The sequence below is a fragment of the Triticum dicoccoides genome, chromosome 2B (genome assembly GCF_002162155.2).
Source record: "Triticum dicoccoides isolate Atlit2015 ecotype Zavitan chromosome 2B, WEW_v2.0, whole genome shotgun sequence".
Lineage (NCBI taxonomy): Eukaryota > Viridiplantae > Streptophyta > Magnoliopsida > Poales > Poaceae > Triticum > Triticum dicoccoides.
In genome coordinates, this window is record NC_041383.1 from 641,483,272 (window position 1) to 641,497,264 (window position 13,993).

Below are 13,993 nucleotides of genomic sequence, written 5' to 3' on the forward strand. Positions count from 1 at the left end.
TTAGAACGATTGGTGCAATTATTGATATGGAGGAAGGGAATATTTGATTCCAATTTCTCTTAAAGAAGGGCATTGAACACTTCCCTAGAAAGAAAATAAAATTACCATATGAATCTATCATGATAGCCACTTATAGATTGCCTGCCAAAGATGGCAATACCTAGATCTATCCTTGCTTTTATGCCTAGCTAGGGGCGTTAAACGATAGCGCTTGTTGGGAGGCAACCCAATTTTATTTTGTGTTTTTTTGTTTTGCTTATGTTTAGGAATAGATAATCCATCTACCTTCTGTTTGTATGTGGTTTTATGTTTTAATTAGTATTTGTGCCAAGTAGAACCTATATGATAACCTACGATGATAGTTGATTTGATTCTGCTGAAAAACAGAAACTTTGTGCGCACGAATATAATTTTGTTAAATCACAGGAACGTGATTTTGCGTTGATTCTTTCTGCTGATGTTCAATAAACAAATTTTCCAGGACTTCCTATTTTGGTAGAATTTTTAGAGTTCCATAAATTTGCGTTAGTTACAGGTTGCTACAGACTGTTTTGTTTTTGACAGATTCTGTTTTACGTGTGTTGTTTGCTTATTTTGATGAATCTATGGCTAGTAAAATAGTTTATAATCCATAGATAAGTTGGAAGTAGGTTTAAAACCAATATAAATAAAGAATGAGTTCACTACATTACCTTGAAGTAGTCTTTTGTTTTCTTTCTCTAACGGAGCTCACGAGATTTCTTTTGAGTTTTGTGTTGTGAAGTTTTCAAGTTTTGGGTGAATTCTTTTGATGGATTATGGAACAAGGAGTGGCAAGAGCCTAAGCTTGGGGATGACCATGGCACCCCCAAGATAATCCAAGGACACCAAAAAGTCAAAGCTTGGGGATGCCCCGGAAGGCATCCCCTCTTTCGTCCACTTCCATCGGTAATTTACTTAGAGCTATATTTTTATTCACCACATGATATGTGTTTTACTTGGAGCATCTTGTATTATTTGCGTCTTTGCTTGTTAGTTTACCAAAATCATACTTGCTGTACACACATTTTGAGAGAGCCATATATGAATTGGAATTTGTTAGAATACTCTATGTGCTTCACTTATATCTTTTGAGCTTGATAGTTTTGCTCATAGTGCTTCACTTATATCTTTTGAGCGTGATAATTTTTGCTCTAGTACTTCACTTATATCTTTTAGAGCACGGTGGTTGATTTGTTTTAAAGAAACTATTGATCTCTCATGCTTCACTTAGATTATTTTGAGAGTCGTTAATAGCATGGTAATTCGCTTAATGTTAATATACTTGGTGTTCAAGATATGTGAAACTTTCTTTTGAGTGCGTTGAATACTAAGATAAGTTTGATGCTTGATAATTGTTTTGAGATATGAAGATGGTGATATTAGAGTCATGCTAGTTAAGTAGTTGTGAATTCAAAGAATACTTGTGTTGAAGTTTGTGATTCCCGTAGCATGCACGTATGGTGAACCGTTATGTGATGAACTTGGAGCATGATTTATTTATTGATTGTCTTCTTTATGAGTGGCGGTCGGGGATGAGCGATGGTCTTTTCCTACCAATCTATCCCCCTAGGAGCATGCGCGTAATACTTTGCTTTGATAACTTCTAGATTTTTGCAACAAGTATATGAGTTCTTTATGACTAATGTTGAGTCCATGGATTATACGCACTTTTTCCCATCCTTCCACCTTTGCTAGCCTCTCTAATACCACACACTTTTTGCCGGTATCATACAGCCACCATATACCTTCCTCAAAACAGCCACCATACCTACCTATTATGGCATTTCCATAGCCATTCCGAGATATATTTGAAGGGGAACGTGGTAGAAATTCAAAATTTTCCTACGTGTCACCAAGATCTATCTATGGAGAAACCAGCAACGAGGGGAAGGAGAGTGCATCTACATACCCTTGTAGATCAATAAGCGGAAGCGTTCAAGAGAACGGGGTTGAAGGAGTCGTACTCGTTGTGATCCAAATCACCGGAGATCCTAATGCCGAACGGACGACACCTCCGCGTTCAACACACGTACAGCCCCGTGATGTCTCCCACGCATTGATCCAGCAAGGAGAGAAGGAGAGGTTGAGGAAGACTCCGTCCAGCAGCAGCACAACGGCGTGGTGGTGGTTGAGGAGCGTGGCAATCCTGCAGGGCTTCGCCAAGCACCGCGAGATATGAGGAGAAAGAGAGGTAGGGCTGCGCCAAGAAGAAACTCATGTGTTGGGCAGCCCCCACAACTCAACTATTTATAGGGGGGGAGGGGGCTGTGCCCCCTCTAGGGTTCCCTCCCCAGGGGTGGCGGCAGCCCCAAATGCCATCTGGGTGGCGGCCAGAGGGGGAGAAGGGGGAGGCGCACCCACGGTGGGCCTTAAGGCCCATCTGCCCTAGGGTTTGCCCCCCTTCCCACTCTTCCTGCGCCTTGGGCCCCTTGTGGGGGGCGAACCAGCCCACCTGGGGCTGGTCCCCTCCCACACTTGGCCCATGCAGCCCTCCGGGGTTGGTGGCCCCACTTGGTGGACCCCCGGGACCCTCCCGGTGGTCCCGGTACGTTACCGAAAAAACCCGAAACTTTTCCGGTGACCAAAACAGGACTTCCCATATATAAATCTTTACCTCCGGACCATTCTGGAACTCCTCGTGATGTCCGGGATCTCATCCGGGACTCCGAACAACATTTGGTAACCACATAAAAACTTCCTTTATAACCCTAGCGTCATCGAACCTTAAGTGTGTAGACCCTACGGGTTCGGGAACCATGCAGACATGACCGAGACGTTCTCCGGTCAATAACCAACAATGGGATCTGGATACCCATGTTGGCTCCCACATGTTCCACGATGATCTCATCGGATGAACCACGATGCCAAGGACTCAATCAATCCCGTATACAATTCCCTTTGTCTGGCGGTATTGTACTTGCCCGAGATTCGATCGTCGGTATGCGGATACCTTGTTCAATCTCGTTACCGGCAAGTCTCTTTACTCATTCCGTAACACATCATCCCGTGATCAACCCCTTGGTCACATTGTGCACATTATGATGATGTCCTACCGAGTGGGCCCAGAGATACCTCTCCGTCAACCGGAGTGACAAATCCCAGTCTCAATTCGTGCCAACCCAACAGACACTTTCGGAGATACCTGTAGTGCACCTTTATAGCCACCCAGTTACGTTGTGACATTTGGTACACCCAAAGCATTCCTACGGTATCCGGGAGTTGCACAATCTCATGGTCTAAGGAAATGATACTTGACATTAGAAAAGCTTTAGCATACGAACTACGATCTTTGTGCTAGGCGTAGGATTGGGTCTTGTCCATCACATCATTCTCCTAATGATGTGATTCCCTTATCAACGACATCCAATGTCCATGGTCAGGAAACCGTAACCATCTATTGATCAACGAGCTAGTCAATTAGAGGCTTACCAGGGACATGGTGTTGTCTATGTACCCACACATGTATCTGAGTTTCCTATCAATACAATTATAGCATGGATAATAAACGATTATCATGAACAAGGAAATATAATAATAATAACCAATTTATTATTGCCTCTAGGGCATATTTCCAACAGTCTCCCACTTGCACTAGAGTCAATAATCTAGTTCACATCGCTAGGTGATTAACACTGATAGGTCACATCGCCATGTGACCAACATCCAAAGAGTTTACTAGTTCACATCACCATGTGATTAAGACTCAATGAGTTCTGGGGTTTGATCATGTTTTCCTTGTGAGAGAAGTTTTAGTCAACGGGTCTGCAGTATTCAGATCCGTATGCACTTCGCAATTCTCTATGTCATATTGTAAATGCTGCTTCCACGTTCCACTTGAAGCTATTCCAAATGGTTGCTCCACTATACGTATCCGGTTTGCTACTCAGAGTCATTTGGATAGGTGTTAAAGCTTGCATCGACGTAACCCTTTACGCCGAACTCTTTATCACCTCCATAATCGAGAAACATTTCCTTATTCTTCTAAGGATAATTTTGACCGCTGTCCAATGGTCCGTTCCTGGATCATTCTTGTACCCCTTGACCGACTCATGGCAAGGCTCACTTCCGGTGCGGTACACAGCATAGCATACTATAGAGCCTACGTCTGAAGCGTAGGGGACGGCCTTCGTCCTTTGTCTCTCTTCTGCCGTGGTCGAGCTTTAACTCTTAACTTCATACCTTACAACTCAGGCAAGAACTCCTTCTTTGACTGATCCATCTTGAACACCTTCAAGATCATGTCAAGGTATGTGCTCATTTGAAAGTATTATTAAGCATTTTGATCTATCTTATAGATCTTGATGCTTATTGTTCAAGTAGCCTAATCCAGGTTTTCCATTGAAAAACACTTTTCAAATAACCCTATATGCTTTCTAGAAATTCTACATCATTTCTGATCAACAATATGTCAACAACATATACTCATCAGAAATTCCATAGTGCTCCCACTCACTTCTTTGGAAATACAAGTTTCTCACAAACTTTGTATAAACCCAAAATCTTTGATCATCTCATCAAAGCGTACATTCCAACTCCGAGATGCTTACTCTAGTCCTTAGAAGGATAGCCGGAGCTTTGCATATTTGTTAGCATCTTTCAGGATTGTCAAAGACCTTCTGGTTGTATCACATACAACCTTTCCTCAAGAAAACTGTCAAGAAACAATGTCTTGACATCCTATATGCAAGATTTCATAAATAATGCAGTAACTGCTAATCCAATTCCAACAGACTCTTAGCATCGCTATGAGTGAGAAAGCCTCACCGTAGTCAACTCCTTGAACTTGTCGGAAAACATCTTAACGACAAGTCGAGCTTTCTTAATGATGATTCTTACCATCACTGTCTGTCTTCCTTTTAAAATCCATCTGTACCCAATGGCCTTACGACCATCAAGTATTTCTTCCAAAGTCATGGATCCTTTCTCGGATTTTATGGCCTCGAGCCATTCGTCGGAATCCGGGCCCACCATCGCTTCTCCATAGCTCGTAGGTTCATTGTTGTCTAGCAACATGACCTCTAAGACAGGATTGCGTACCACTCTGAAGTAGTACGCATCCTTGTCACCCTACGAGGTACGGTAGTGACTTGATCCGAAACTTCATGATCACTATCATAAGTTTCTACTTCAATTGGTGTAGGCGTCATGGGAACAACTTCCTGTGCCCTGCTACACACTAGTTGAAGTGATGGTTCAATAACCTCATCAAGTCTCCACCATCCTCCCACTCAATTCTCGAGACAAACCTTTCCTCGAGAAAGGACCCGATTCAAGAAACAATCCCTATTGCTTTCGGATCTGAATTAGGAGGTATACCAAACTGTTTTGGGTGTCCTATGAAGATGCATTTTATCCGCTTTGGGATCGAGATTATCAACCTGAAACTTTTTCACATAAGCGTCGCAGCCCCAAACCTTTAAGAAACGACAACTTAGGTTTCTCCAAACCACAGTTCAAACGGTGTCGTCTCAACGGAATTACGTGGTGCCCTATTTAAAGTGAGTGCGGTTGTCTCTAATGCCTAACCCATGAACGATAGTGGTAATTCGATAAGAGACATCATGGTACGCACCATATCCAATAGGGTGCAACTATGATGTTCGGACACACCATCACACTATGGTGTTCCAGGCGGTATTAATTGTGAAACAATTTCCACAATGTCTTAATTGCGTGCCAAAGCTTGTAACTCAGATACTCATCTCTATGATCATATCATAGACATTTTATCCTCTTGTCACAATGATCTTCAACTTCACTCTGAAATAACTTGAACCATTCAATAATTCAAACTTGTGTTTGATCAAGTAAATATATTCAACATCTACTCGAATCATCTGTGAAGTAAGAACATAACGATATTCACTGCATGCCTCAGCACTCATTGGACTACACACATCAAAATGTGTTACTTCCAACAAGTTGCTATCTTACTGAAAACGAGGCTTCGTCATCTTGCCCATGTGGTATGATTTGCATATCTCAAGTGATTCAAAATCAAGTGAGTCCAAACGATCCATCTACATGGAGTTTCTTCATGCGTATACACCAATAGATGTGGTTCGCATGTCTCAAACTTTTCAAAAACGAGTGAGTCCAAAGATCCATCAACATGGAGCTTCTTCATGCGTTTTATACCAATATGACTTACATGGCAGTGCCACAAGTAAGTGGTACTATCATTACTATCTTATATCTTTTGGCATGAAAATGTGTATCACTACGATCGAGATTCAATAAACCATTCCTTTAGGTGCAAGACCATTGAAGGTATTATTCAAATAAATAGAGTAACCATTATTCTCCTTAAATGAATAATCGTATTGCGATAGACATAATCCAATCATGTCTATGCTCAACACAAACACCAAATGACAACTATTCAGGTTTAATACTAATCTTGATGGTAGAGGGAGCGTGCGATGTTTGATCACATCAAACTTGGAAACACTTCCAACACATATCGTCAACTCACTTTTAGCTAGTCTCCGTTTATTCCGTAGCCTTTTATTTCGAGTTACTAACACTTAGCAACCGAACCGGTATCTTAATACCCTGGTGCTACTAGGAGTACTAGTAAAGTACAGATTAACATAATGTATATCCAATATACTTCTATCGACCTTGCCAGCCTTCTCATCTACCAAGTATCTAGGGTAATTCCGCTCTAGTGACTGTTCCCTTATCATAGAAGCACTTAGTTTCAGGTTTGGGTTCAACCTTGGGTTTCTTCACTAGAGCAGCAGCTGATTTGCCGGTTCATGAAGTATCCCTTCTTGCCCTTGCCCTTCTTGAAACTAGTGGTTTCACCAACCATCAAAATTGATGCTCCTTCTTGATTTCTACTTTTGCGGTGTCAAACATCGTGAATACCTCAAGGATCATCATATCTATCCTTGATATGTTATAGTTCATCACGAAGCTCTAGCAGCTCGGTGGCAATGACTTTGGAGAAACATCACTATCTCATCTGGAAGATCAACTCCCACTCGATTCAAGTGATTGTTGCACTCAGACAATCTGAGCACAAGCTCAACGATTGAGCTTTTCTCCCTTAGTTTGCCGGCTAAGAAAATCGTCGGAGGTCTTATACCTCTTGACGTGGGCATGAGCCTGAAATCCCAATTTCAGCCCTCGAAACATCTCATATGTTCCGCGACATTTCAAAAAACGTCTTTGGTGCCTCAACTCTAAACCGTTTAACTGAACTATCACGTAGTTATCAAAACGTGTATGTCCGATGTTCGCAACATCCACAAACGACGTTTGGGGTTCAACACACTGAGCGGTGCATTAAGGACATAAGCTTTCTACTGTCCGCATAATCGCTACTGTCAACTTTCAACTATATTTTCTCTAGGAACATATCTAAACAGTGGAACTAAAGCGCGAGTTTACGACATAATTTGCAAAGATCTTTTGACTATGTTCAGGATAATTAAGTTCATCTTATGAACTCCCACTGAGATAGACATCCCTCTAGTCATCTAAGTGATTACATGATCCGAGTCAACTAGGCCGTGTCCGATCATCACGTGAGACGGACTAGTCATCATCGGTAAACATCTTCATGTTGATCGTATCCTCCATACGACTCATGCTCGACCTTTCGGTCTCTTGTGTTCCGAGGCCATGTCTGTACATGCTAGGCTCGTCAAGTTAACCTAAGTGTTTCGCGTGTGTAAATATGGCTTACACCCGTTGTATGTGAACGTAAGAATCTATCACACCCGATCATCACGTGGTGCTTCGAAACGACGAACTTTCGCAACGGTGCACAGTTAGGGGGAACACTTTCTTGAAATTTTAATAAGGGATCATCTTATTTACTACCGTCGTTCTAAGCAAACAAGATGCATAAACATGATAAACATCACATGCAATCAAATAGTGACATGATATGGCCAATATCATTTTGCTCCTTTTGATCTCCATCTTCGGGGCTCCATGATCATCATCGTCACCGGCATGACACCATGATCTCCATCATCATGATCTCCATCATCGTGTCTTCATGAAGTTGTCTCGCCAACTATTACTTCTACTACTATGGCTATCGGTTAGCAATAAAGTAAAGTAATTACATGGCGTTGTTCAATGACACGCAGGTCATACAATAAATTAAGACAACCCCTATGGCTCCTGCCGGTTGTCATACTCATCGACATGCAAGTCGTGATTCCTATTACAAGAACATGATCAATCTCATACATTACATATCATTCATCACATTCTTCTTGGCCATATCACATCACATAGCATACCCTGCAAAACAAGTTAGACGTCCTCTAATTGTTGTTTGCATGTTTTACGTGGTTGCTATGGGTTTCTAGCAAGAACGTTTCTTACCTACGCAAAACCACAACGTGATATGCCAATTGCTATTTACCCTTCATAAGGACCCTTTTCATCGAATCCGTTCCGACTAAAGTGGGAGAGACTGGCACCCGCTAGCCACCTTATGCACCAAGTACATGTCAGTCGGTGGAACCCGTCTCACGTAAGAGTACGTGTAAGGTCGGTCCGGGCCGCTTCATCCCACAATACCGTCGAAACAAGATTGGACTAGTAACCGTAAGCATATTGAACAAAATCAACGCCCACAACTACTTTGTGTTCTACTCGTGCAAAGAATCTACGCAATAGACCTAGCACATGATGCCACTGAAGGGGAACGTAGCAGAAATTCAAAATTTTCCTACGTGTCACCAAGATCTATCTATGGAGAAACCAGCAACGAGGGGAAGGAGAGTGCATCTACATACCCTTGTAGATCGATAAGCGGAAGCGTTCAAGAGAACGGGGTTGAAGGAGTTGTACTCGTCATGATCTAAATCACCGGAGATCCTAATGCCGAACGAACGGCACCTCCGCGTTCAACACACGTACAGCCCGGTGACATCTCCCACGCCTTGATCCAGCAAGGAGAGAGGGAGAGGTTGAGGAAGACTCCGTCCAGCAGCAGCACAACGGCGTGGTGGTGGTGGAGGAGCATGGCAATCCTGCAGGGCTTCGCCAAGCACCGCGAGATATGAGGAGAAAGAGAGGTAGGGCTGCGCCAACAGGAGAAGAAACTCATGTGTTGGGCAGCCCCCACAACTCAACTATTTATAGGGGGAGGGGAGGGGGCTGCGCCCCCTCTAGGGTTCCCTCCCCAGGGGTGGCGGCAGCCCCAGATGCCATCTGGGTGGCGGCCAGAGGGGGAGAAGGGGGAGGCGCACCCATGGTGGGCCTTAAGGCCCATCTGCCCTAGGGTTTGCCCCCCTTCCCACTCTTCCTGCGCCTTGGGCCCCTTGTGGGGGGTGCACCAGCCCACCTGGGGCTGGTACCCTCCCACACTTGGCCCATGCAACCCTCCGGGGTTGGTGGCCCCACTTGGTGGACCCCCGGGACCCTCCCGGTGGTCCCGGTACGTTACCGAAAAAACCCGAAACTTTTCCGGTGACCAAAACATGACTTCCCATATATAAATCTTTACCTCCGGACCATTCCGGAACTCCTAGTGATGTCCGGGATCTCATCCGGGACTCTGAACAACATTCGGTAACCACATACAAAGTTCCTTTATAACCCTAGCGTCATCGAACCTTAAGTGTGTAGACCCTACGGGTTCGGGAACCATGCAGACATGACCGAGACGTTCTCCGGTCAATAACCAACAGCGGGATCTGGATACCCATGTTGGCTCCCACATGTTCCACGATGATCTCATCGGATGAACCACGATGTCAAGGACTCAATCAATCCCGTATACAATTCCCTTTGTCTGGCGGTATTGTACTTGCCCGAGATTCGATCGTCGGTATGCGGATACCTTGTTCAATCTCGTTACCGGCAAGTATCTTTACTCGTTCCGTAACACATCATCCCGTGATCAACCCCTTGGTCACATTGTGCACATTATGATGATGTCCTACCGAGTGGGCCCAGAGATACCTCTCCGTCAACCGGAGTGACAAATCCCAGTCTCGATTCGTGCCAACCCAACAGACACTTTCGGAGATACCTGTAGTGCACCTTTATAGCCATCCAGTTACGTTGTGACATTTGGTACACCCAAAGCATTCCTACGGTATCCGGGAGTTGCGCAATCTCATGGTCTAAGGAAATGATACTTGACATTAGAAAAGCTTTAGCATACGAACTACGATCTTTGTGCTAGGCTTAGGATTGGGTCTTGTCCATCACATCATTCTCCTAATGATGTGATTCCCTTATCAACGACATCCAATGTCCATGGTCAGGAAACCATAACCATCTATTGATCAACGAGCTAGTCAATTAGAGGCTTACCAGGGACATGGTGTTGTCTATGTACCCACACATGTATCTGAGTTTCCTATCAATACAATTATAGCATGGATAATAAACGATTGTCATGAACAAGGAAATATAATAATAATAACCAATTTATTATTGCCTCTAGGGCATATTTCCAACAATATTGCCATGCAACTTTCCACCGTTCCGTTTATTATGACACACTCCATCATTGTCATATTGCTAGCATGATCATGTAGTTGACATTGTATTTGTGGCAAAGCCACCGTTCATAATTCTTTCATACATGTCACTCATGATTCATTGCATATCCCGGTACACCGCCGGAGGCATTCATAGAGTCATACTTTGTTCTAAGTATCGAGTTGTAATTGTTGAGTTGTAAGAAAAATAAAAGTGTGATGATCATCATTATTAGAGCATTGTCCCAAGTGAGGAAAGGATGATGGAGACTATGATTCCCCCATAAGTCGGGATGAGACTCCGGACAAAAATAAAATAAAAAAAAGAGGCCATAAAAAAAGAGCAAGTCCCAAATAAAAAAATGAGAGAAAAAGAGAGAAGGGACAATGCTACTATCCTTTTGCCACACTTGTGCTTCAAAGTAGCACCAAGATCTTCATGATAGAGAGTCTCTCATTTTGTCACTTTCATATACTAGTGGGAATTTTTCATTATAGAACTTGGCTTGTATATTCCAATGATGGGCTTCCTCAAAATGCCCTAGGTCTTCATGAGCAAGCAAGTTGGATGCACACCCACTTTGTTTCTTTTGTAGAGCTTTCATATACTTATAGCTCCAGTGCATCCGTTGCATGGCAATCCCTACTCACTCACATTGATATCTATTGATGGGCACCTCCATAGCCCGTTGATACGCCTAGTTGAGACTAGCTTCCCTCCTTTTGTCTTCTCCACAACCACCCTTCTATTCCACCTATAAGTGCTATATCCATGGCTCACGCTCATGTATTGCATGAAGATTGAAAAAGTTTTGAGAATGTCATAAGTATGAAACAATTGCTTGGCTTGTCATCGGGGTTGTGCATGATTTAAATATTTTGTGTGGGGAAGATGGAGCATAGCCAGACTATATGATTTTGTAGGGATAACTTTCTTTGGCCATGTTATTTTGAGAAGACATGATTGCTTTGATTAGTATGCTTGAAGTATTATTATTTTTATGTCAATACGAACTTTTGTCTCGAATCTTTCAGATCTGAATATTCATATCACAATTAAGAAGATTTACATTGAAATTATGCCAAAGTATCACTCCGCGTCAAAAATTCTTTTTTATCATTTACCTACTCGAGGACAAGCAGGAATTAAGCTTGGGGATGCCTGATACGTCTCCAACGTATCTATAATTTTTGATTGCTCCATGCTACTTTATCTACTGTTTTGGACTATATTGGGCTTTATTTTCCACTTTTATATTATTTTTGGGACTAACCTATTAACCGGAGGCCCAGCCCAGAATTGCTGTTTTTTGCCTATTTCAGTGTTTCAAAGAAACGGAATATCAAACAGAGTCCAAACAAAATAAAACCTTCGGGAACGTGATTTTCTCACCGAACGTGATCCAGGAGACTTGGACCCTACCCCAAGAAGTTCTAGAGGCGGTCACGAGGGTGGAGGGCGCGCCCCCTGGGCGCGCCCCCTACCTCATGGGCCCCCTGACGCTCCACCGACGTACTCCTTCCTCCTATATATACCTACGTATCCCCAAACGATCAGAACAGGAGCCAAAAACCTAATTCCACCACCGCAACCTTCTGTATCCACGAGATCCCATCTTGGGGCCTGTACCGGAGCTCTGCCGGAGGGGGCATCCACCATGGAGGGCTTCTACATCAACACCATAGCCCCTCCAATGAAGTGTGAGTAGTTTACTTCAGACCTTCGGGTCCATAGCTAGTAGCTAGATGGCTTCTTCTCTCTTTTTGGATCTTAATACAATGTTCTCCCCCTCTCTTGTGGAGATCTATTCGATGTAATCTTCTTTTTGCGGTGTGTTTGTTGAGACCGATGAATTGTGGGTTTATGATCTAGTATTATCTATGGAAAATATTTGATTCTTCTCTGAATTCTTTTATGTATGATTGAGTTATCTTTGCAAGTCTCTTCGAATTATCCTTTTTGGTTTGGCCAACTACATTGGTAGTTCTTGCAATGGGAGAAGTGTTTAGCTTTGGGTACAATCTTGCGGTGTCCTTACTTTAGTGACAGAAAGGGTTGCAAGGCACGTATTGTGTTGTTGCCATCGAGGATAACAAGATGTTTTTTTTATCATATTGCATGATTTATCCCTCTACATCATGTCATCTTGCTTAAGGTGTTACTCTGTTTTTAACTTAATACTCTAGATGCATGCTGGATAGCGGTCGATGAGTGGAGTAATAGTAGTAGATGCAGAATCGTTTCGATCTACTTGTCTTGGATGTGATGCCTATATACATGATCATTGCCTAGATATACTCATAACTATGCTCAATTCTGTCAATTGCTCAACAATAATTTGTTCACCCATCGTAGAATATCTATTCTCTTGAGAGAAGCCACTAGTGAAACCTATGGCCCCTGGGTCTATTCTCATCATATCAATCTCTATCACTTTATTTACTTGCTTTATTTTTACTTTGCCTTTTACTTTTTACTTTGCATCTATCTATCAAAAATACCAAAAATATTATTTATCATCTCTATCAGATCTCACCCTCATAAGTGACCGTGAAGGGATTGACAACCCCTAATCGCGTTGGTTGCGAGTAGCTATCGTTTTGTGTAGGTACGAGGGACTTGTGCGTGGTCTCCTACTGGATTGATACCTTGGTTCTCAAAAACTGAGGGAAATACTTACGCTACTTTGCTGCATCATCCTCTCCTCTTTGGGGAAATCCAACGCAGTGCTCAAGAGGTAGCAATGCCCGACCACGGCAGAAGATAGAGAGAAAATGAAAAATGTTCCCTATGCTTAAGCCATAGGCTCTATCATGTATGCAATGTTGTGTACCAGACCTGATGTTTGCCTTCCTATTAGTTTAGCAAAGAGGTACCAAAGTTATCCAGGAGTGGATCACTGGACAGCGGTCAAGAACATCCTGAAATACCTAAAAAGGACTAAGGATATGTTTCTCATTTATGGAGGTGACAAAGAGCTCGTCGTAAATGGTTGCATCGATGCAAGCTTTGACACTGATCCGGACGATTCTAAATTGCAAACTGGATATGTGTTTATATTGAACGGTGGAGCTGTCAGTTGGTGCAGTTCTAAACAAAGCGTCGTGGCGGGATCTAAATGCGAAGCGGAGTACATAGCTGCTTCGGAAGCTGCAAATGAAGGAGTCTGGATGAAGGAGTTCATTTCCGATCTAGGTGTCATACCTAGTGCATCGGGACCAATGAAGATCTTCTGTGACAATACTGGTGCAATTGCCTTGGCAAAGGAATTCATATTTCACAAGAGGACCAAGCATATCAAGAGACGCTTCAATTCCATCTGGGACCAACTCCAGGTGGGAGACATAGAGATTTGCAAGATACATACGGATCTGAATGTTGCAGACCCATTGACTAAGCCTCTTCCACGAGCAAAACATGATCAGCACCAAGACTCCATGGGTGTTAGAATCATTACTGTGTAATCTAGATTATTGACTCTAGTGCAAGTGGGAGACTGAAGGAAATA